We start from the raw sequence: 24,923 nt of genomic DNA, 5'->3' as shown, positions 1-24,923 counted from the left end.
CGAGTGGCAAACAGATCTATCCGAGGAAACCCCCACATCTGGAAGATTAAACAGACTTGATCTGGATGGAGACGCCACTCGTGGTCTGCCGAGAATTGGCGACTGAGACTGTCCGCACGTACATTCAAGACCCCGGCCAGATGATTTGCCACCAAGCAAATCTGATGGTCCTTTGCCCAGGACCATAGCCGAAGAGCTTCTCTGCAGAGAAGGTACGACCCTACTCCTCCCTGTTTGTTTATGTACCACATCGTGGTAGTATTGTCCGTCAGGACCTGTACCGACTGACCACGAAGGGATGGGAGGAAGGCCTTGAGAGCCAAACGTACAGCCCGTAACTCCAACAGATTGATATGAAACACCTGTTCCTCTGGAGACCAAAGCCCTTTGATCTCCAGATCCCCCAGATGAGCTCCCCATCCTAGGGTGGAGGCATCCGTTATTACCGTGGCCACTGGTGGCGACTGCGCGAACGGCTTCCCCTGTGAAAGATTGTTGCCCGCAATCCACCACTTCAATTCCACAGCAGCATCTCTGGAGATCTTGACAGTACCTTCTAAATCTCCCTTGTGTTGAGACCACTGCCTTCGGAGGCACCACTGAAGAGCCCTCATGTGCCAGCGAGCATGCGTGACCAACAGAATGCAGGAGGCGAACAGACCGAGCAGACGAAGGACCTTGAGGACTGGAACTACCGCTCCATTTCGAAACATTGGAACCAATTCCTGAATATCTTGAATCCGCTGAGGCGGAGGAAAGGCTCGACTCAATGTTGTATCCAGTACTGCCCCTATGAACAGGAGGCGCTGAGAGGGCTCCAGGTGAGATTTGGGCACGTTCACCGAAAAGCCCAGGTCGAACAACAACTGGGTTGTTGACTGCAGATGATGCGACACAAGCTCCGGGGACTTGGCTTTGATCAACCAGTCGTCCAAGTAAGGGAATACTGCTATCCCCTTCCTTCTGAGCTCCGCCGCAACCACTGACATCACCTTTGTGAAGACTCGAGGTGCTGAAGTAAGACCAAACGGGAGGACCGCAAACTGATAGTGCTGCGACCCTACCACAAACCGGAGATACTTCCTGTGCGACTTGAGTATCGGGATATGAAAGTAAGCATCCTGCAAGTCGACAGACACCATCCAATCTTCCTTGTTCAACGCCAAAAGCACCTGTGCTAGGGTCAGCATCTTGAACTTTTCCTGTTTGAGGAACCAATTCAAGATCCTCAGATCCAGGATTGGTCTCAACTGACCATCCTTTTTGGGAATCAGGAAGTATCTTGAGTAACAACCTCGACCCTTTTCCTGCTCTGGGACCAACTCTACCGCGCCCTTTGAAAGGAGGACTTGAACCTCCTGTTCTAGCAACAGGAGGTGTTCTTCTGAACAATAAGATGGGCGGGGCGGGATGAGGTGCGGGAACTCCCGAAAGGGAAGGGCGTAGCCTTTTCCCACAATGCCGAGAACCCAAGTGTCCGTTGTGATAGACTTCCACTTGTGGAGAAAACGCTGTAATCTGCCCCCTACAGGAGAGGAGTGAGTGGGAAACGGTGGAAGCCTAAGGCTGCTTCCCCTGCTGCACCCCTCCAGAGGACGAGGAAGAGGCAGAGTGCTGTTGAGAGGCTCCTCTGGTACGGACCCCACCCCTCCCCCTCCCTCTAAATGACCTATAGGGGAGGGAAGAGGCGGGTTGCTGGAACCTCCCCCGAAAGGAAGAGGAATAAGAGCCACGCCCAAATCCCCGAAACCTCCTGAAAATTCTAGAAGAGGCAGAGGAAGAAGGAGCTTGCAGTCCTAACGATTTGGCTGTGGCTCTGCTCTCCTTAAATCGTTCCAAGGCTGAATCTGCCTTGGCTCCAAACAGTCTGTCCCCATCAAACGGGAGGTCCAGCAGGGTCGACTGCACATCCGCAGAGAACCCTGAGTTTCGGAGCCAGGCCTGTCTTCTTGCCACCACAGCCGTGCCCATCGCCCTGGCCACCGAGTCGGTCGTGTCCAGCCCAGACTGGATAATCTGGGTCGCGGCAGCCTGGGCGTCCGAGACCACATCCAAAAGACCCTGGGGAAGCTCCGTGAATGAAGACGAAATATCATCCATCAGCGCATGGATGTACCTCCCCAGAATGCACGTGGCGTTGGTGGCCTTCAACGCCAAACTGCATGACGAAAATATTTTCTTGGACTGCGCATCCAGTTTCTTGGAGTCTCTGTCTCCAGGCACCGTCGGGAAGGAACCAGGCGCTGACTTTGAGGAACAGGAGGCTTGCACCACCAAGCTCTCCGGCGTAGGGTGTCTAGAGAGAAAGCCAGGGTCAGATGGTGCAGCTCGATACCTCCTGGCCACAGCCCTATGAACGGCCGAGGAAGACACCGGCTTCTTCCACACCTCCAACACCGGATCCAGCAAAGCCTCATTAAATGGCAAGAGAGGCTCAGCTGCAGCAGAGGCCGGATGCAATACCTCTGTCAGCAAATTCTGCTTTGCCTCTGCCACCGGCAAAGGCAGGTCCAAAAAGCTCGCTGCCTTCCTCACCACAGCATGAAAGGAAGCAGCCTCCTCCGTATATTCCCCTGGAGATGAAAGGTCCCACTCAGGGGAAGTGTCCAGCCCACTGGCTGTATCCAGACCATGCAGTCCGTCTCCAGAGTCCTCAATCTCTCCCTCCTCTAGGACTCGCTGGTACTCTTGCTCTTCTAAAAGACGGAGAGCACGCCTCCTCGAATGAAGTCTCTCCTCGATACGCGGAGTCGACATGGCCTCCGCCGACGTCGAAGAACGGCGCCGATCTCCAGAAGCATCTGACGCCGCGTCCGGCGCCACAGGCAGCTTCGGCGCCGAGGCAGGAGCCGGAGGACGAGGTCTTGGAGCCGATGGACCAACCGGAGTCACAGGCCAAAATCCTGACTTCGACGGAGGGGCAACCTCCGGGGCCGAAACATCCGAAGCCACCGGAGCGGCCACCGACGCCGGCACCGGCGCCGAGCCCACATTCCCAAAAGGGAGAAAGGGCATAAAGGGTGCCGGCCGAAGAGGCGCAGGATCACCCAACGAAAAGGCCAAGGGCCCCGAAGGACCAGCCGGAGCAGCTCCTGGAGCCATCTGCTGAAAGATGGTATACATCGCATTAAGAAACGCGGTACTATCGGCTCCAGGAGTGGGAAAAGCCGGATACTGGGGTGCCTGGATCGAGGGCGACCCCGACGCCGGCCTCGACGTCTGCGACGCCGGAGAAAACACAAGAGGCTGCACCACCTCAATCACTGACGCCTGACCAGGTGAAGTCGGTGACCCCGGAGAGGGCAACGGCGTCGATGGATGCGGCGTGACCGTGGGGCTGACCTCCCAAGTCCTCCGACGCCGAGCCGAAGGTGACCTCGAACGAGACTCCTTGCTGGAGTGACGTCGTGAGTCTCTACGGCGCCGGGAGTCTCAATGACGCCGGTGAGACCTTGGCGAAGAAGACTTCTTATGATGTTTCTCCTTCTTCTTTGACTTTGCCATAAATAACTTGGCCTCGCGCTCTTTGAGGGCCTTCGGATTCATGTGTTGACATGAATCGCAAGTCGAGACGTCGTGGTCGGAGCTCAAACACCATAGACAGTCGGAGTGAGGATCTGTAACTGACATCTTGCCCCCACACTCTCGACAGGGCTTGAAACCCGACTTCCTCTGAGACATTGTTACCGCAGAGAAGACTACGCAGCAGACAATACACTGTAACCACGAAGGTAACAGTAACTCCCTCGAAGATAACCGTTTCGAATGCACGGAAAAAAGGGAACTGTCATCGGCACGTCGGCGAGGACTTCTTATTGCCTGTATGACGTCAGACGGCGTCGCGTGGGCTAGAGTGACGTCCTCGTCGACGTGCAGAGACTAGTAAGAAGATTTCCGTCAAATGCTGGCGCCATGGGAGTATTCATCAGGTGAGGAATCCACAGGTAGTTGTATCCATCAGAAGTACCAGTTACAAGGGACTTATCTGGATGCCAGGGTCTGCCAATTGTGGATACAAAAGTACAGGTTAGGGAAAGAACACTGGTGCTGGGGCCTGGTTAGCAGGCCTCAGCACACTTTCAATTGTAAACATAGCATCAGCAAAGGCAAAAAGTCAGGGGGCAACCATGCCAAGGAGGCATTTCCTTACGGGTCCCCTGAAGGAGACCAAGAAATTAGCCAAAATACAGCACTTTTTTTTTCAATGGAAAAAAGGGCTGCAGAAGAAGGCTTGTGTTTTTTTTTTACCTGAAAATGGCATCAACAAAGGGTAAAATCACCATCTTCCCAACTTTCAGGAACAGGCAGACTTGAATCAGAAGACCACATTTTTCAACACAATTTTGGCATTTTACTGGGACATACCCCATTTTTACTATTTTTTGTGCTATCAGGCTCCTTCCAGTTAGTGAAAGAAATGGGTGTGAAACCAATGCTGAATCCCGGACAGCTAAACATTTCTGAAAAGTAGATAAAATTCTGAATTCACCAAGGGATCATTGTGTAGATCATGCTAGGTTTTCCTACAGAAAATAACAGCTAAAATAAAAAAATATTGAAATTGAGGTAAAGAAACAGTAATTTTTCTCCACGTTTTACTCTGTAACTTTTTGCTGCGACGTCAGATTTTTTAAAGCAATATACTGTTACTTCTTCTGGACTCTTCTGGTTGCGGGGATATATAGTGCTTGTAAGTTCATCAAGAACCCTAGTTACCCAGAGCCAATAAATTAGCTGCACCTTGCAATGGGTTTTCATTCTATACCGGGTATACAGCAATTCATTTGCTGAAATATAAAGAGTGAAAAATAGGTAAAAACCTTTGTATTTCCAAAATGGGCACAAGATAAGGTGTTGAGAAGCAGTGGTTATTTGCACATCTCTGAATTCCCCATATTAGCATGTGAATTACAGTGCATTTCTCAAATAGATGTCCTTTTTACACACTGTCTAACATTTGGAAGAATTTTTTTTTGAGAAAGACAAGGGTCAATAACATTTCCATTCTGTTTTACCCCAAATCTCCCGATAAAAATGGTACCTCACTTGTGTGGGTAGGCCTCGTGCCTGCGACAGAAAACATAACATGGACACATCACATTTTTACATTGAGATCTGACGTGTATTTTCGGTGACAGAAAGTTCTGGAATCTGAGAGGAGCCACAAATTATCTCCTGATAAAAATGTTACTTTGCTTGTGCCTAGTGCCCGCAACAGGAAATGTCCCAAAACACAACATGGACACATCACATTTTCCCAAAGAAAACAGAGCTGTTTTTTGCAAAGTGCCTAGCTGTGGGTTTTGGCCTCTAGCTCAGCCGGCACCTAGGGAAACCTACCAAACCTGTGCATTTCTGAAAACTGGACACCTAGGGGATTCCCAGAAGGGGTGACTTGTGGGGCTCTCATCAGGTTATGTTCCCAAGAATCCTTAGCAAACCTCAAAATTTTGCAAAAAAACACTTTTTCCTCACATTTCGGTGACAGAAAGTTCTGGAATCAGAGAGAAGCCACAAATTTCCTTCTACCCAGCGTTCCCCCAAGTCTTCCGATAAAAATGGTACCTCACTTGTGTGTGTAGGCCTAGTGCCTGCAACAGGTAATGCCCCAAAACACAAAGTGGACACATCACATTTTCCCAAAGAAAACAGACTTGTTTCTTGCAAAGTGCCTAGCTGTGGATTTTGGCCGCTATCTCATCCGGCACCTAGGGAAACCTACCAAACCTGGGCATTTTTTTAAACTAGGCACCTAGGGGATCCCATCACCAGGGTCTGTTACCCAGAATCCTTAGCAAACCTCAAAATTTGGCAAAGAAAACACTTTTTCCTCACATTGCGGTGCTGCAAAGTTCTGGAATCTGAGAGGAGCCACAAAGTTTCTTCCACCCAGCGTTCCCCCAAGTCTCCCTATAAAAATGGTACTCACTTGTGTGGGTAGGCGTAGTGCCCGCAACAGGAAATGCCCCAAAACACTATGTGAACACATCAAAATGATCAAATACAAAACTACCTGTTTTTGCAGGGGACACCCGCGTTTTTGGTCCTGGGCTCAGCAGCCATCTAGGGAAACCTACCAAACCCAAACATTTCTGATAACTAGACACCCGAGGGAATCCAGGGAGGTAAGACTTGAGTGGATCCACTAGTGTTTTCTTACCCAGAATCCTCAGCAAACCTCACATTTAGCTAAAAAATTACATTTTCCCCACATTTCTGTGTGGGATCACCGCACCGGCACACATTTCCTGCCACCCAATATTCCCCTCAGTCTCTCAGTAAAAATGATACCTCACTTGTGTAGGTGGGCCAAGTGCCTGTGACAGGGAAGAGCCAATAAAATGTCAAAAATTAGGAGGAACCAAAGCGGGTCCAAAAGGACAGTTTGGAATAAAAAAAATGTTTTTAGGCTGACAAGTGGGGCAGATTTTCTATTGGTATAGATGCGACAATGCTAGGTGGGAGGAATTTTGTGGATTCTTGCAGATTCCAGAAGGTTCCATCACAAAAATGTGGGAAAAACGTGTGATTTCCAGCAAAGTTGGAGGTTTGCAGGGTATTGTGGGTAACAAAATGGTCCGGGGTGCAGGTGAAGCACACTACCCTGGACTCACCCAGATGTTTAGTTTTCAGATGTTTCTAGGTCTTGTGGATTTTTCTGCATGGCAGAGTCCCAAAGCCCAAAAGGTTCAGCCCTCACCATTCCAAGTGGGACGATTTTGAGAGTTAGACAAGCTCTCAAGGCCCAAATGTAAAACCAAAACCAGAAATAATCAAATGTCCTCTTGCTCAGCATGGGATAAGATGGTTTAGTGTGCGGGGAAGAGCTGAAAGACTGTTACCCCACTCAGTTGGGGTGGGGGCATAACCATGCCCATACTGGTTGGTAGCAACCACCCCACTATTTATTTTTAAATTCCCTGGCATCTAGTAGGCTTTCTGCACCCCCGGAGAGTTGTTCGGGGGTAATTGCCCCATCTACTCACCGGTGGGCAAAATAACTTTTTCCCCAGTTATTTGGGATGAGTGTATGGCTATACCCCCACCCTCTTTCTTTGAAAAAAAAAATCTTCCCTCGTCTCTGGTGGGCTTTCTGTCCCCCCCTTGGGGACAGATAGGCCTTTCAAAAATAAGCCAATCTGCCCCTAGATTGCCTTTTTCTGTACATGTCAAGGGCTGAATGCACCTAGTGGATAGGCATCTTTCTTCCCCCAACTTCCTCTAATTATACCCTCTTCCACTTATATTCATATCCTGAGGTACAGGCTCACATCAGGGCAGATTAAGATGCTCGCCCCATCAACTGCGTCAAAATTCAGGCCTGCTGAGGCATAGCAGAGTTGCTCTACCTGTTTATTGAAGGATCCACTGTGCGGGGCTGACAAATTCAAATCCAGGGCATAGTTTCTTGCCTGAGACACTCACTGAGCAGTCCCACAATCAGCTGGTGCTCACAGTGTCTCCTGACTTGCCCTACAATAGACGATCAGAGGCAGTTCTTCATCAATGTCTTCATCAATCTCTTCACTTGACTGGCATTACTCCTCAGAAGGCCACCTGACAGTGCTGGTGTCCCTCCAGCACTGCAGTGTCACCTTACTGCAGTAGTGTTCAAACGTTTTAATGCCGCAATCCCACCTCCCCCAACAAGCCATACTTTCAAGAAAAAATAAAAGAATTCAATCAGAAATCAATCAAATACATGATTGTCAAACATACTATTCTGGCCAGTGCGGCCATACTAAAGCGTATAATTATCCACCGTGTGATTATGAGATGGGGATGCGGGTGGAGGAATATTTGGTGTCCCTTCCTCTTTGACACCTACTGCCAGCCAGAATATTAATGACAAAAGATGTTAGTGATGGCCCATTACAGAATGGCTTACTGCTGCTCATTTTTTCACTTAAAACGAAGCGCTGTTATCTGCATGATGCTTCTCTTAGTCAGGGCCTGTGGTCCCCTCTGGTATCAATTAAGGCCCTCAGTTTGAAGACCTTTTACTTCCTGGAATGCATAGCAGCCATACTCACTCCCAGCCAGTGCTAGCCGCTTCCATCTTGACTGCAGTTGGGACCATTCAAGAAGGCGCTGTCAGTCGTCACAACCAGCACCAGCCACAACTTTCAGAAGCACCACCTTCATTGTTGTCACTCAGGTATGTTCAAGATTACTCAGGAATCAAGTGGCCAGCATCAAAACACGCCCAAAGAAGGACTTATCTTGGAAGTGAAATGAGCAGCAGTAGGCTGTGGGTTAGAATAGGTATTAACCATGGTTATCACCCTGAGGAAAGAGCAATAACATAGGTCAGTCAGTCCTCCTTTTGTTCCATAGTGATCCTGGTAGGGAGCTGTCTACAGCCTAAAAACTAGATGCCATTGCAATGGAGGGGGAACAAAGACACACAGCTTGTTATGATTTCAAAAATACTGGAGAATGTGATTTGGAGGTAGGTTTTTAACTTTCTGCAACCACTGTCTACAAGAGACAATCATGCACCATAAGAATGTCTGCTGTATCAGTATGTACAAATAGCTACACCAAATAATTTAAATAGCACTTACTATTTATTTTATTTAATACTTTTATAGCGCTATTCAGCCCAGTGAATGGGTGCCCAAGTGCTTTACATCACACACATGCATTATACGTTGACAATAAATCATACGAGTGTGTAAATCAATTTACAGTACATTACATAAGATAATGAGGATTTCTTGGTGTGGCCACTAGAAGATAGTATTTCAGACATGAGTTTCACAAAACGTGTGTTATCGACCCAAAGGAGTCCTTCAATATGTTTCCATCCAGTCATCATCAGGGGTTACTGTAAGTACCCAGTTATCATCAGGAGGCTCTTACTCATTATTATCATTGTCAGATTCTGTCGTCATCTTCCTCAGCCACATAAGCGCAACCTGAGTCCCTGGAGCAGGCTGTGAAGGTGCTACCTGAATGGGAAGCTGTGATAGAGGAATGGTGTGGTGGCAGAGAAGCCTGAGGAACCTGCAGAGTTGGTTCTAGTACTGCGAGAACATAATATGAAGCCAGTGTTAATGAAGGGATATGGAGTTCTATCTTCTGCTTCATGCCACCCTATCACTTAACACTATGTGTAAGCCTCCCCTAAGGAAGGCCTATAGAACCCTAAGATAGGGAGCTGTATTTTGTTAAGCAAGACATATATTTTTGATATCTCTTAAAAGCAACTATTCCAAATTGTTGTTTTGCTGTGGATAAAGTTAGTAGCCTTACTGGCTAACACTGGGAACCTGGTTGGCATTACAACCCGGGTAATTCCTTTATGGGCTATCATACTGGGTCAGGTAAGGTATGAATTTAACTGTGGCATTAAACCCGACCTGATGCCAAGATCGAACTTAATACCACTATTAAAGGTAAGCAACTTTTAGAAAGTTGCTAATCTGTGCTCTAGCTAGCCAGGCGGCCTCACAAAGGCCCTGGCACACCGGCAGGTTTCTGACCACGTGAGGAGACATGTAAATGACTCCCCAGCACAGGAACAAAGGCAGTTGCTGTGGAGAGAAGTGTCACCTCCTTCCCCAGGATGGCCATTCAGGTTCTTATCCCAAAAAGCATTCTTCAAAGGTGAAGCCGCTTTTGTGACGAAGTAGTGCCCACACTCCTGAGCGGGATACCTTTTGTTCCAAGGGACAAAGGGGAGACAGGGTTAGGGCGTAAGATGCACCCCTAAACCACTTCTACTGTGGGCCTGTAACCCTCTGATAACTACACATCTAGGGTGGGCTAATAAGCTCCTAACGACCAAGGAAGGGTCAAGCTATCTTAAAAGGGGCAAGAATGTGGCACTCTGGGACAGCCAGATGCCACACATCACAGGAACTTCATCACTAGGTAGGAGGGGACCCAGAAGCCCATTGGCTAGTGACTGCGTGGCCCCTCAGGGAACTTTCCTGGGATACATTTGCCCCCCCCCCAGCACTTTGACCCTAAGATCATGCTGGATTCAGAGAGAGGCCTTAAGAAGGACTGCCCAGCTGCCTTTGAACCTGTACAAAGAAAGGCTGCACGCTCGGAAGAACTGCACCTGCTGCACTTTGGACTAGCAAAGTTAGGACTGTGCCAACAGCTCCTCACTTGAGGAAAAGTTAATTCCCGACGTCCAACAAAAGCAGTCACTTCAAGGATCCTTTGGCTAATCTCCTGGAACCAGCTCCAGGGACACAAGAGATGAAGTTGTCCAACTCGCCAAATTGGCAGCCACCGCAGAGGTTTTGCCGCTACCAGTTGCCGGGCACACAAGAGGACAAACCCGATATAGGTAGAAGTTACACCCAAGTCTGCTTGACCTGGCAGTGCTATCTAAGTCCAGATTCTTCACACCCGAGGGTCACTAGCCACCACCTAGAGATTGTGCCTTCAACCACGGAGCAGACTGACCAGTAGCCCAGCACTGGATGGCCTGCTACTGGAACCTAGAGGACTTCGAGAGACCCTGATCTCTGTGGCCAAGTTTGCCCCACTTCACCTGGGAACCGAGGAGCATCCACAAAGACACCCCTGTCGACCGCAACACAACCAGAGCATCTTTTGAGCATCTTTTTCCTGCATCCCTCAGCATCAGGACCACTACATTGTCGTCTATGGGGGTTGCCCTGTAAAGTTGGGATTTTGCTTCAACATGCTCTGGTGGCCAGGTAACTGCCCAAGGTTTCCACTCTGGCCCCTAGACCTCTGTCCTGCCAGAATCAGTCACATAACATGGGCAGGAGTGGTCATATTAACTGCTTCAAACTTTTCAAAAGCATCCAAAGTTTTTGTTGCATTTAAAAGTAATAATATCTTGTTTTTGTTGCATTTAAAAGTAATAATATCTTCTAAAATCTGTATCATTAGATCCCTCAGGTGGATCTTGTTAATCAAAAAATCATCTTCAAAATCATAAAAATATAATCTATTTTTATACATTGGTATCCTCTTTCTTTCATGTGTTGTTGCTTTCCTATTTTGTTGTTTGGTGCTGTTGAATGCTTTACATATATATTTATATTTTTGCTAAGCCTTAATCCTCACAGCCACAGCTACTCAGTGTTGAGCTTAAGGTTAAGTAAACATACCTGACTGGTACCAAGGTGGTATTTGGGAGTGTACTGCACAATAAGGCCCCACAGCCATATCTAATAGTACACCCAAATCATCACAGTCTGCTATTACTTTAAACAGTTGCTCCCACCTCATGTCCGTTAAAGCTAGGTGGGTCGTAAAAGTATTGTGTTCTAAAAATTGGGCCATGGTTCTAAGAAGTTTGGGCAGCACAGCAATATTTAATAATTGATATTATTTGATTAATGTACTAATTATGTTTATTTTTCAGTTGTAATTATTTGTTCAAAGTAAATGTTTAATTGGCAATTATACATTTATATTATTTTAAATTTTAAAGGTTTGTTTTTAATGGGGTCTGTGATATTCTGTTGCTTTTTAAATGTATTTTATGATTAATATTTTTAAATTGTAAAAAGTATTTTATGATAAAGAGAATTGTTTTAATGTTTGAGTATTTTATGGTTGAAATTGAGGCGTGCTCAAATGTTAATATAATTTCAAATACTTTGTTATTTCTTTATTATTTTGATTATTTTTGTGTGCGAATTGGCTTTTACATGAAAAATAACACTTTTTAAATATCTTTTACATTTACAAAATATTTTAAAGGAGAACTTTTGAACCCCCTCACCTGACCTGCTAAATGTGTGCACTTCCTTCAATGTTAGTTTGGTTAGAATTACAATTGTAACTATGACCACCATCAATAAATGCGCTTTTTAGACCGGAGTTAGAAGAGAAAATCTGCCACCCCCCTCATTCATGTTCTGTAATTTGCTAGACTGGAGTTAGAATAGTACATACGACTCCCCTGAACCACTCCCCACCCCACTCCCCACTCCATTCACTGCATGCAGTTTTCCCAATCTTTATTAGACTGGCATCATAATAGTAAATGTGACTGTCCCTACTGTATGCACTTCCCTCAATATTTGCTAGATTGTAGTTAGAAAGGAAATCTGACCTAATATATGCAACCCAATGCTTATTATATATATATATTTGAACCTCTCCAATGTTACCACTTTCAAAGTCATAGTTATGCTGGAGTTAGAATAGTTAATCGGTTCCTCATAATGCATTCACTTTCCCCAATGGTCCCCTTCCCCTACAATGTAGACACTTTCCCCAATGTTTATTAGATTGGAGCTAGAATAGTAAATTAGACTTCCCCAATGTATGTACTTTCCCAAATTTGTGTTAAAGTGGAGTTAGATGTGTAAATCAGACTTCCTCCTCAAATGTGTAAAGTTTCCCCAATGTTATGATTGGAGTTAGAAAAGAAAATCTGAACCTCCCCGTTTTGCACTATATTTGTTTGACTGGTGCAAGATTAGTATTTCTGTGCCTCCTAATTTAAAAAAAAAAGTATTTATATTTATTTTAAGTTACATATACTTGCTATTTTCATTGATTTAAATTGCTTTAAGCTATTAAATTGATGTTAATTTTCATATATATTTGTAATAAATGTTTACATAATTTTTTTTTAAACTATTTTAAGTTACGATAATGGTACATATGTGTGTCCATTTGTGACAGACATATCCATACGAGGAGAGAGGGCCCATTATATCAACTCACACATTCCCACACACTCGGTCCCCATGGTAAACAGACGAGCACACTCCAATGTGATGTCAGAACAAATTTTTCGTTATTTACAGTTCTCTTGAAAAGTCTTTCTCACATGTCGATTTCTGTAAATCGAAGATCAATAAATTCATAAATTGAAAGCAACCAAATTTTACAGTGTACCACATTGTTTGAAATAAATTGTGTCAAGCCTGATGGGATTATGATTCGAGTATTATAGCCCTAGAAAAATCAGCCATACATCAATACCCGCTATCTATAAAGATCTCAAATTTGAATCCAAACACCCAAGAGATCAAGTAATGTTGTGTGTTGTTTATACATATACAAATTGATGGATTAGATAACAAAAATCAAATTATACATTATTTCACCTCTCTGAAATGTATTTCATCATACCCAAGTGGGCTGATAATGAACCTTTATAATGGTCTATTGTTATACTTAATAACGCTGGATTTCAATACGCCCAAGTGGGCTTCCTGCATTCTAGGTACTAATTTTATTAATCATAAGATTATTTGATAAACAGTTCAATTATATTCAATGTACACGTTATCTTCTAAGCTGAAATAACAAAAATAGACATAACAAGGTCAATTAACTTGTTAAATAAAAAAACCTGAAATTTATCTTAGCTGAGTATAGACTGATTCTCTGATCTGTTTAAATGCTGAAGTGTCATGCACCCCTATGTAAATATAAAGTGATAAAAACCAATTAAAATAATCCATTTACATCTCCAAATTAGACAGACAGTTTTGGCAGTCTTCACTAAAACATTTGTCATACTCTTACTAACCTAAATAAACTGACATTTCTTCTGCTGAGTTCACAACATGAGTATTAGAGTATGAAATCTAATAATGTAGTTAGACTCTAGTCTATGGAATTCCAGAATCCTGTTACCCCTTCTCATTTTGGTGGGGGCTCAGTCAAATGGAAAAAAGTTCAATAGATGAGTGTTACATTCGTGGATTTCTTTTTCTGACAGGATGAACTGTACTGCCAATATACATATACTCACAGGGGCGTATGAGGCTGAGGTTAAGGCAGTTGGTCTTCATTCTGTCGGCGACACAGGACATGGTATTGCAGAAGTTTGGTCTGATGGTGGCGGAGTCTTCGGTGAGCAAGAAGATGATTTATGTGTTGTCAGCATAGGATATGATGTTGAGTCTGTGGGTTCTGACGATGTCTGCCAGGGGTGTCATGTAGGTGTTGAACAGTGTGGGGCAGAGGGACGATCCTTGGGGTACATCGCAGATGATGGTCTTGGGTTCTGATGTGAATGGTGGCAGGCACATTTTCTGTGCTTGTCCAGTGAGGAATGAGGCGATCCACTTGAGTGTTTCCCCTGGATCCCAATGCTGTTGAGTTTGTTGAAGAGGGTGTGATGGGATACAGTGTTGAAAGCCACAGAGAGTTTGAGGACGATCAAGGTTGCCATTTATCCGTGGTCGAGGAGGGATCTGAGGTTGTCTTTGGCAGGGGTCAGGGCTGTCTCTGTGCTGTGCTTGGCACAGAAGCCAGATTGGGAGGTGTCGAGAGGGTTGTGTTTTTTCCACATGTTCTGTGAGCTGTTGGTTGATGGCCTTCTCAAGGACTTTGGCGGTGCACGAAAGCAGCAAAATGGGGTGGTAATGTTTGAGTTTGCTGGGGTCAGCGGAGGGTTTCTTCAGGAGAGGTCTGTCCTCTGCCTGTTTACATTTGCCTGGGAAGACCGCAGTGGAGATGTATGCGTTGAGGATGTTGGTGAGTTCTGTGCCAATTTCCTTGGTTCCGAGGTCAAAGACGTGGTGAGGGCAGATAAGGGAGCTCTGGAGCGGATGGTGGACACAATGGCTGGGATGGTCTGCGTGGTGAGCCGAGTATATGTGTCGGCTGGGGGTGGGGCGGAGGTTGTTGAGGTTGAGTTTGGTGGGTTGGGGGGGTCAAAGTTGTTGTGAATGGTGGCAATTGTACTGTGGAAGTAGTCAGAGAGGGTATTGCAGAGTTCTTGGGAAGGGCGAACGGTGTTCTCAGTAGCTGATGGGCAGGAGAATTCTCTGACTTTGTTGAACAGTTTCTTGGTGTGGTTGGTGCTGGTTTTGATGCAGCCCGGGAGGGCCTTTCTTTTAGTGTCCTTGATTTGCTGGTGATACTTGTTGAGGGCTGATTTAAAGGCGGCTGAGTTGGTGGGGTCTTTGGTGTTGCACCAATGTTTCTCAAGTCTTTTGCAGTTGAGTCTGATGGTTTTGAATTCTGGTGTGTACCAGCTGGCTTTTTTATTGGTTTTGTAGGTTTTGGCTGGTTTGACAGGGGCGACTTTGCTGGTGCATTTGGTGATCCAGGAGGAGAAGTTCTGGACGGCTTGCTCTAGATGTGACGCAGTGGGGGCTGTGTGGAGTTGAAGGCCTGCATCCACTGGGCCTCAATTACTCATCTCCAGCTGCAGTGCCTGGGGGGCAAGGTAGTGGCATCTTTGGAACCTGTTGTGGTGAAGTGGACAATGGCGTTGTCGGTCCAGGTGAGTTCAGTGGCATGGCTGTATTTGATTCTGTCGCTGGACATGAAGATTGGGTCCAGAGTGTGTCCTGCTCTGTGTGTGGACACCTGCTACATTTAAAAAATCATATTACTAAGTGAACCATGTTGTTTAGTGGGTTTGGCTACGTGGTTTCTGCTTAGTATATCTTTTCAGGAATTGGTGTCTCTTAAAGGTAATTTTAGGATATTCACTGACATATTGGGATATTATGTCATCACCACTGTATCTTTAAGATATTTCTCAATTTAGATGTACCTTTGCTAAAGAAACAATGAATCTTATGATGTCTCCCCTTCTGAGGTTTGCTCCTGGGAGCTATCCCTCTTGCATGTCAACAGGTTGGATCTCTATATTATGTCTACCTTTTCTACAACAGTCCTGTTCTTTTTTTATTGTAGCATCGCTCGGAAAATCTAGTTATCATAATTTGATTTTCTTTTTCAAATTTTTGCCCTGAGCCAGAAATTCTAAAACACTCTCTAAAGAATATACTGTAGATTAACTTCTGAGGATGAGCACTGCATGTAACAAGCTGTTCACTGCAGTCAATTTATGGTATAACCTTGTCTCCAGTTTCTTTCCTGTCACATAATCTCCAAGTCTAAGTAGCTAATTTTCTTTCTGTCTGTAGGACATGTGAACTTCAAACTAAAGTCATTTTCATTAAGTTATGAAACGAAATCCATAGGTTATTTTTCGGGCCTCTTCCAAATGACAAAGAGGTCATCAATGGCTCTTACCCAAAACACTTAGTCGTGAAAACAATCTATATACCTTGCACAGTTGTCAAGTAGGCAGCCTATTGAGGATACAATAGGTCTTCCTGGTGGGTGTACAGGATGTTTGTGTATTTTGGGGAGGTGGTAAAGAATAGTTGTTCTTGGAAACTTAGGGGTTTATTTACAAGCCCCTTGCGCCACCGGCGGGTCATGGAGCTTGTAAATAAGCCCCTCAAATCTTAGAAATTGATATTCTTTCCATTCTAAAATTTCTTGATCAGTCCAGAGTTCCAATTTCTACTAAAATAGTTTGTGGGTATGTATAAATGCATTTGTATCTATTTATTCACAACAATTGGCATCCCGGAGTTGTCTATATCCTTCCTTTAAGTATTGAGGACGTGACACGATAATCACATTGCCTCCTTTGTCTGATTGACAATTAACAACATTATTTTCATTTTTCATTTTTTTTAACTTTATGGATTGAGCAAATGTGAGTTAGATTTTGTCTACCTTCCGATCTTGTGCATCTCAATTTTTCAATTCCTTAATAATTCCTTTTTCAAATATTTCAATTGTGTTGTGTTGTACTACCGGGAGAAACACTGCTCCTGTCTGCTTGGACCCCTAATTCTGCTATGTTAAAAAAAAAATCGGTTACACCTTCTGAGTTGTTCTCCAGTTATGTACAAGTGTGTAGTACCTCAATGTCACTAATCATTAAATTGCTCATGGTGGGTTTACTTTTAACTGCATTAGCCCCAAAAATACCTGTTGGTATGGTACCAGTATTTGAACTTCAATTTTCCAGTGAAATCGATCAAGTCCACCCACCTTGGTGTATAGTCAAATTCCTTACTGGGACAGAATGACAAGCCTAAGGATAATACTTCTATCCCAGTTTTAGACACAATACGTTGTGATATATTCACCACATTCCCTTTGTTTGGTGCCCCTTGTTTGTATTCCCATGGATGTCATCACTCCTTTTCTGTCTTCTTTTTTTGATTTTCTATATCTTTTCTTCTTCTGCCTCATCCTTTTTGCCGGCCTCTCTGTGGGCGTTGTTCGATCCTTCCTTTCCAAAGCATTCAGAGTTCCTCTAAAATAAAGTGTTCTTTGACAATGACAATGTTGATGTACTGACAAGTTCTGAAGTGTCATTGTCTTTCCGGACATCCGCAGCTGGCTTAGGTTACTATCTGTTATTTTCCACAAGGCCTGGACTATTTGTCATTTTTTCTGTAAATTATGAGTCTTTTTCTTGAACGATAGAATGTACCCTGTTTTATAATCGTCGTAATCTCAAATGAACTCCGTTCGTTATATGGTTTTTATTTCTTCCTCCATTTTATCCAAATTAATTTAGAGTTTTTTTTATAAATGCACCAAAAGCTCCCTGGGAGTCCAATTCAGCACTCAAGTTATCATTTTACTGCAGAGCCTTAAACCTATCCTGCCGCACATATTTTAGAAGAATGTGTGGCATCCATGCTGAGCAGTTACCCGAATTTGCAGCCCAAAACAATAAATAATTTGTTCTGGCACCACACTGGAGTCCACGACGTTTACTGCAAGGACCGCATGGAAATTTGGGAGTATACTAAATAAACACAACACCCCCCAGGAAGGACACATTATCATTATTCTCCCAAATTCCCACTTCCTTGCACCGGGTACGAAAGAGTAATGGTGCTTCTAGGAAATGTGCAAATGTACAACCCAGGAATCTTGGCTTCCAGGTCTACTTGAACCATGAAAATTAGCAAGCATATTTATAGCCACAGGCCGCTCCAATGTACTATAAAACAATCTCCATATTGGATTATATATTATAGGAACATAGTTCTCACTCCTGAATGAGCTTCTGACAAGAGACAGCTGTGAGCATTTCCTCTCACATTAAGGGAACCTACTAAGTAAGCTGCTACCAGGAAAATTACCCAGTGCTGCACCCACTGCTACAGACGAACCACCGCTCAACCCAGAGTACACAACTCACCATCACTCTGTCTGTTGATATAATGGACAGTGGTGGTGCTGTCTGACAGAATCTAAACAGTGCTCCCCAAGATGAAAAGCAGAAATGTCTTCAACGCATGATAGAACACCTGAAGCTACAAGATATTTATGTGCAGGCTACTTAGATGTGGACCAAAGAGTTTGCACCATCATGTCACCCAGATGGGCAACGTAGCCATACAGGGAGCCATCTCTGACCACAGTAGTCTGTGTCTACAGTAATTTGTGCTTACAGAGGGCTGGAAGCAGAACAACCAAGAAGCTGGAAGGGCTCAAGTGCAGATCTGGGTAAACTGATGGAAAGAACTGCACCAGAACTGAGAGGATCCTTTGATTCTTGTGGCTTTTATCTGAAATGCTACACCAACGAGATAGGCAAGGCTGTGAGGCCATACAGGTACAAGATCTTCTGAACCAGGAGTTGTGTTAGAAATCTCAGAATCTGCTGAATATTCTCAGAGGAGAAAAGCCTTCATATGCTGAAGATTAGCCTCTGTATTGGAGGCAAGTGACACTTACGGTCATTGACAGTAAACTCCAAGTCATAGAGGAGAGTCATTGTGAGATGATGGTGCTCATTGACTGGTGCCATGGACTCCACTTTCATTAGCTAGTCAGCCAAATATAGAAATTCATGGAATCCTGACTGTCACAGTGAAGCTGCCACAACAGCCAGCACTTTTGCAAAACAACATGGTGCAGTCTGCAGCCAAAACAGCAAGGCTGTGAACTACTAGTGCTGGGATTCCATAGTAAACCTCATAAAGTCTAGTAGGATCAGGAAGAATTGGGACTGTGAGAAGACATCACGGAGATCCAGGGATTCTAACAATCCTCAGCAAGACGTGGCACAAGGATAGCATCTGTAACCTGTCCCATTGAATGAACAAGTTTAGAAGGAGGAGGTCCAGAATTGTTTTCAAACCTTTGCCCTTCTTGAGCTCAAAGAAAGAACAGAAGTACAATCCCATGCTTCCAGTGGACCCACCACTATAGACCTTTTTCTCAGCTGCTCTAAACATTTTAGTGTGTCCAGGATACCACTTCTAGCTGGAAGGTGGCCAGTCCAAAGCGAGGGGGAAGAGGGGTAGGGCATAGTCCTGGATGATCTAGGTATCTCTTGTAATTGTCTCCCAAGTGGTGGAAAAGTAGGAGTCCCTCCGCCACACCAGAAGGTTGTGATGTAAGGGGTGTAGGATTCAGAGAGGTTTGGAAGCAGAGGATCTAGCAGAGGATGGGAAGACTAGATCTGCTGCTTGTGATAGCCAACCCTAGATCCATCCCTCACCCGAAATTAGAAGTTGTGAAGTTTTAATACCTTTTGTTGCCACTGTATCACCATGGAATAGCCAGACTTGCAGAGAAACCTAGGCTAAACAAGCGAGCCATAGCTTTACTAATCTTGAAGTCAGCCTTTTTGAACTGCTCATGATCGACTGGCATGTTCATGAGGTTTGCTTGGCTATCTCCTAAGAAGCCAGTAAAACACACCCAAGCTTGGCAGCGCTCTGTACTAGGTTGTCCACACGTTAGGATCTGTTAGGAAGCGCCCACACTATTGTGACTAAATGAGAAAAAAACGCTTTCTATAAGATCTGGGAGGTTAATCAGGGAGTTTCAGCAGGTCCCATAGGACATGAACATTTAAGCCCTTTAGGAAGAGAGTGACAGCAGGGTGAATGGCAAGATCCCAGAAGAAAAGACTCCATGGCCTAAGGGGGTCAAGTTTTTTCCACTTTATATGGAGGTACCATTCGAAATGCATTCAGATTTTGTTTTGAGGAAGGAGGTTGGACTACCAGATTTTCCAGTGAAGGGTGAGAGGACAGAAAGTGTACAGCACCATCACCAGGAGCAGACCTATAGAGCCTGGCTAGCTGTCTGTGGATTGATGTTTTCAAAAATGGTTTCTACCATGCAGCCCTTATAGGGTCCAGAACAACCTCATTAAATGGAAGAAAGGGTTCTGTTCCTTAGGTGGAGAATTATAAGATCTCAGTCAAAATGTTAGACGTTGTGCCCAAGAGAGCATGGTCAACTTCAAGGCGGCATCTTCTGGGAAAAGGGCCAGGCCAATTGCATTTTCTAAGCCAAGACACATGCATTAGCAGCATCATCTTAGCAGCCATAAGAATTTACAGGCATAGCAAGGGCTTCTGAGCCGGAGCTAAATGAATTTTCGATCTGGGCAGAGTCCTAGGGAAGCTGTTTCAAAAAATTCTCATCATTGAAGCACATCTTAATTTTCTGTTTTGCCGCACCGATAATTTCAACCGAATTTAAAGGCCGGGTCACATTTATCACAGAGGGTGGTGTCTACCCTGAAGGAGACTCTGACCACATTGCCAGCACTGCAGTGTCAGGCTCCAAATTCTTCTTAGGCGTTGGAGCCCCAGCAAAAGCTGTGTCAGGGTCGGTGGTGCATCATTAGCTTGCTAGCATGAACCTGCTCAACCTTAGAGGGTGACTCTGGGGGTACAGGAGCTGTGCTAAATAAATCCATCATTGCCAGCCGGCAGGACTTACCCTGCCCAGCGTCATCAATAGAGCAAGGAATGCTGTCAAGACTACATTTTTCCTAGAGTGGGACCATTTCAGTTTACTCCAGGAGAAATAGGGCTTCTACTTTCCATGTTTTTAGTACAAACATCATTTGGGAAATTAATTCCTGCTAGAGAACTTTGAGGGACCACTTCAGCCTATCCCTGCAAGCTTTGTTAAAAATGGCTTGACCTGCTTTGTGATGGCATTTGAGTACATGGTGGCAAAGGAGTCAGTGTACATGTTATCTTCCTAAACACCATATGCCAATGTCATGTGGGTCTAAACATCTTTTTGTGAGATATGCGACAGTTAATCCATGAGATTTTTGGAGAAGACATTTGCCCTAGTTGCTGTCAAAATGTGAAGGAACAGAAAACAGGAACTGTTGCCATGTGGCACCATATATACTGCAATTTCGTCAAGTCCAGCAGGCAGAGTCACATATGAAGCCTGGTGGCATTACCTGGTGACAATGGAGATACATTGCTGGGGAAACTATTTTCAGACTAGTCTAAAATATGGAAAGATAGACTTGACATGAGGTATATGCAAAAAGATTATGTATCTGTCACAACTGATATTTTCCTCTTATTGAATACAAGATCAGGCATAGATGCCTTTTGCAGGTGTATAACTTGGATATCAGGTTGCCACTCTGATTGTTCACTTGGTAAAAAATAGCAACCCACTTCTCACTGTAACTAATATTACGGAATGGTAATGTAAACAAAATAAGCACAAACCAAGACCATCTGATCTATGAAAGTCTGTCTACTCTTGGACTGGCACCATTTTATCACTTTCTTATGTTCTGAGGGTCCCCCACGAATGAAGATCTCATCACTATTTCATTGCACTGCAGACAACAGTCGAGGCCATTTTTTATAACCCTTCTGGTAAAATCAGACTCACTGCTCCTGCCTCTCCACACCATTAGCCTCACAATCCAACCTAATACAGCATGTGCCAAGGACACCAAGCCCCAACATTTCGGTCATTCAAAAGTCTTGTAGTATCGATTGTCAGGAGCCCAGAGGTCATGCAAATCAAAATGTCACCAGACTAACTCCTTCTCCCTGCAAGAAGATGCCACCATCGTGGGAACCTACCATTTCATACACGCTGCTCCTCTGCAAAGGCGGAAACTCCCACATTCAAAAAGACCTTCTCCAATAATAACAAACACCGCGCCGAGCTTTGGAGAAGCACTAGAAGAAAAACTAAATTACTTGTAGCCAGTACAACATACCATATCAATAGCAGGGGCCTACGCGTTATACGATTTTACAATTTATTTTAAAAAGGGCAAGATGAATGAATATCTAGTTGCAAAATACTGGTTTCAAACTGTGACCAATATTTTTGCGACCAATAAAGATTTAAAAAAAAATCCAATTGTAGTGAGTCGGAATCAGACCTGCCTATTGAATAGTAATGAGGTAAGTTGCAAATGGCAAGTCACTACAATTGGATGTCACCACAGGGATGGTGGTCTGCTGGTGCCAGCAGACAACCATGTTGGATTAAGCTTCAATAAAGTGAGTTTTTTTGTTTTAAATTCATGTTACTTACCTTTGGTGACACTTTTTCTTGTGGATTTTCTATTTACGCACAGATTCTTCACCTTGTGAATACCCCCCAAGCACCACACTGGATCCAAATACTTTTCTCAACATTGCTCTGATGAGCTAGAAGGTGGTATTACGTGGCTCAGTGTCTACTCTGTCCTGCCTGGAAAAGGATACCAGAGCCACTTAAGTGCCAATGCTGCATGCTGATGTCAATGTCTTTCTGGACTCTGTCTGCGCTGTCTGATGCACAAGTTACCGAACATGACTGTGCATCTGTCTAAATTGAGACCTTATTATTATAGATGAAGAAAAGAGTCCATTCAACAGAACAGGGCAGTATGCTGTTCTTCTGATGGATACGTCTAATAAAAGATTCCTCACCTTGTGAACAGTTTAAAAAGCAGTCCCTCCCAAGGTGGTGGGTTCGTGGATTGGCTCAAACCAAAAGGTACTGCAGGATCAAATGAGCAAAATTCCCTTACTGCAGAACCTGGCTATCAAGGCAGTAGTGCTTCATAAGCATGTATTGATGCCTGCGCCTTGTGCCAACGCAGTAATATCAGCCTTGACTCTAATCAAATGGGACCCTCAAACCTTCTGTGGACTTCTTCTTGACCAATGCATAGCAGATTTTGATACAGAGGATCACCCACCTCAATATGATCTTTTTGCACTTCCTTACCAATGTGTGCCTCAGCAAACCGTACAAAGAGCAGATGGTCCATAGTACGATACAGATAAAAGTTCAAAGCTCTTCTGGGTCCAAGCAATGGAAACTCTCTTCCTCGTTCAAGAAGTGAAGCTGAGCAAAGAATGGGTGAAGAGGAATGGATTGGTCTTATATGGAAAGGCATCACAGCCTTTGTCAAGAATGCCGCTCCAGTCATCAACACTAGTTTGTGGTGGTGTAAGATGGGAGAACGAACAGAGCTTGTTGTTCACACATGCAACAAGCTGAAGTTATCACTATGAGAAATACTGTTTTAAGAACCAGAAGCCACAATTACATAGGGGGAACACATAAGGGAAGTGAGAAGCAAATTAAAGTTCCACTTTGGCAGAACAAAAGGCTTGAGTGAAAACATGCACCAGACCTTTAACAAACGCATCACAAATGGTGATTTAAATAATGATGATTGGTACAGTAAATAACATTTTTAAAAAATCATGGCCAAGAAATAACCTTTAACAGTGCGCACAGCAAGTCCGTGCTGAGCTAAAAACAGCACAAAAAGCACAACGTTTGACAATTTTAGCTGTAATTGGTCTGTATAGTGGGAATTACAACAAGCCACAAACATAACCTAGCATCTGGAGTAAACAATATTCGTAGATGAATGCTTGGCTGCTATAATAACATCCACTACTTCAGAAGGGAGATGAAAGGCTGCCACCTATCGCCACTCTGTCTTCATGCATGGAGATGTAGATTGTGCAGACCTGGGACAGGACCTTTTACACTGCTGTGACAGAAGATCCTCCCAGACCAGTAGCCTGATCGGAGGACAGATACTTATGCCCAGAAATTCTGAGTACCACGCTGTCTGGCCCAATCCAGAAGCCACTAGGATGACTTGGACCCAGTCATTCCTAATCTTCTACAGAGCACTGGGCGGCAGAGGCAGAAAGACCTACAGAATGAGACAGCAGGGTTTTTGGAATGCTTGCATGCAAAAGTGTTAAAATCACGCATTCTCAGCGGCAGGGAATAGGTCGAGCCAGGCTTCTTCCCATTGCTGGAAGTCATTCTGTGCCACCGCCAGCTGTAGCTGCCAATCGTGATCTGCTAGGCATCGCTGACTGGGGTCATCATCCCTGTCACTCAAGGATCCCACCAGGTGGTTCAAGACCAGAGAGATGCCGTACCGACTCAGCCAGTTCAAAAGATGCATGGCCTCCTTGCATTGGGCAATGGACCCCACTCTGCCTTGCTTGTTCCAATAACACATGGTGGTTGTGTTGTCCATGACGATTTGGCGTAGTGCTCCCTTCATGGATGGTAAGAAGACCTTCAATGCCAGGCAAATGGCCCACAACTCCAACAGACTGATGTGGAGATGGGTCTTTGGCAGAGACTGCGGTCCTCTGATTTCCACCTCTCCCAGATAACAGCACAACAATGACACATCTGTCACCAGTGCCACTCTGGATGGCGTCAGCAGCCAGTCAAATTGTGGTCGATCAGCCACCACTGCTGGCCTTTTGCAGTCTCCTGTGAAACCTGGATGGAATCTGATAGGTTACATCAACAGCAAATATGATATAGGTGGAATATGTTATGAATCGGAGAAGAATTGTATAGCATATCCTTGCTGAACTATCTGAAGCACCCACATGTTGGATGTAATGCTCAACCACTGGTGAAGGTAATACCTTGTCCTGCCTCCAACTGGATGACCATATGTCACAGAGGGCAAACTAAAGTGGTTTGTTGGCGGTAGCAGGACAAGAGACTATGCAGGCTGTTGTCTGGGAGAGCCCAGGTGTTGTCAGTGGGGAAAAAAAGGACTGGGTGGGGGTTGGTCTGTAGCTGCAGAGGTGGACCTTGGCACTGCCTTTGAGTCAAACCCTTCTGAAGACTTGAAAGTGGTGACTGTTGTGGATACTACCACATAGGTGAAGAAAGGCCAAGAGAGCACGCTGTGGCCCTGCTTTTCTCGAAGCGTTCCAAGGCTGAGTCACTCTGATCTCAAAGGCGACAGGTGCTTTCAAATGGCAAGTCAATTAGTGACACCTAAACGTCACCAGAGAAGCCTATGGATCTCAGCCACACGTGGCACAAAAGCACAACACTGGTACTGATAGCCCTGCTAAAACAGTCAGTGGTGTCCACCCTAGAGCTGATGA

Source organism: Pleurodeles waltl, chromosome 4_1 (genome assembly GCF_031143425.1).
Source record: "Pleurodeles waltl isolate 20211129_DDA chromosome 4_1, aPleWal1.hap1.20221129, whole genome shotgun sequence".
NCBI lineage: Eukaryota > Metazoa > Chordata > Amphibia > Caudata > Salamandridae > Pleurodeles > Pleurodeles waltl.
Note: the sequence above shows the minus strand (reverse complement) of the source record.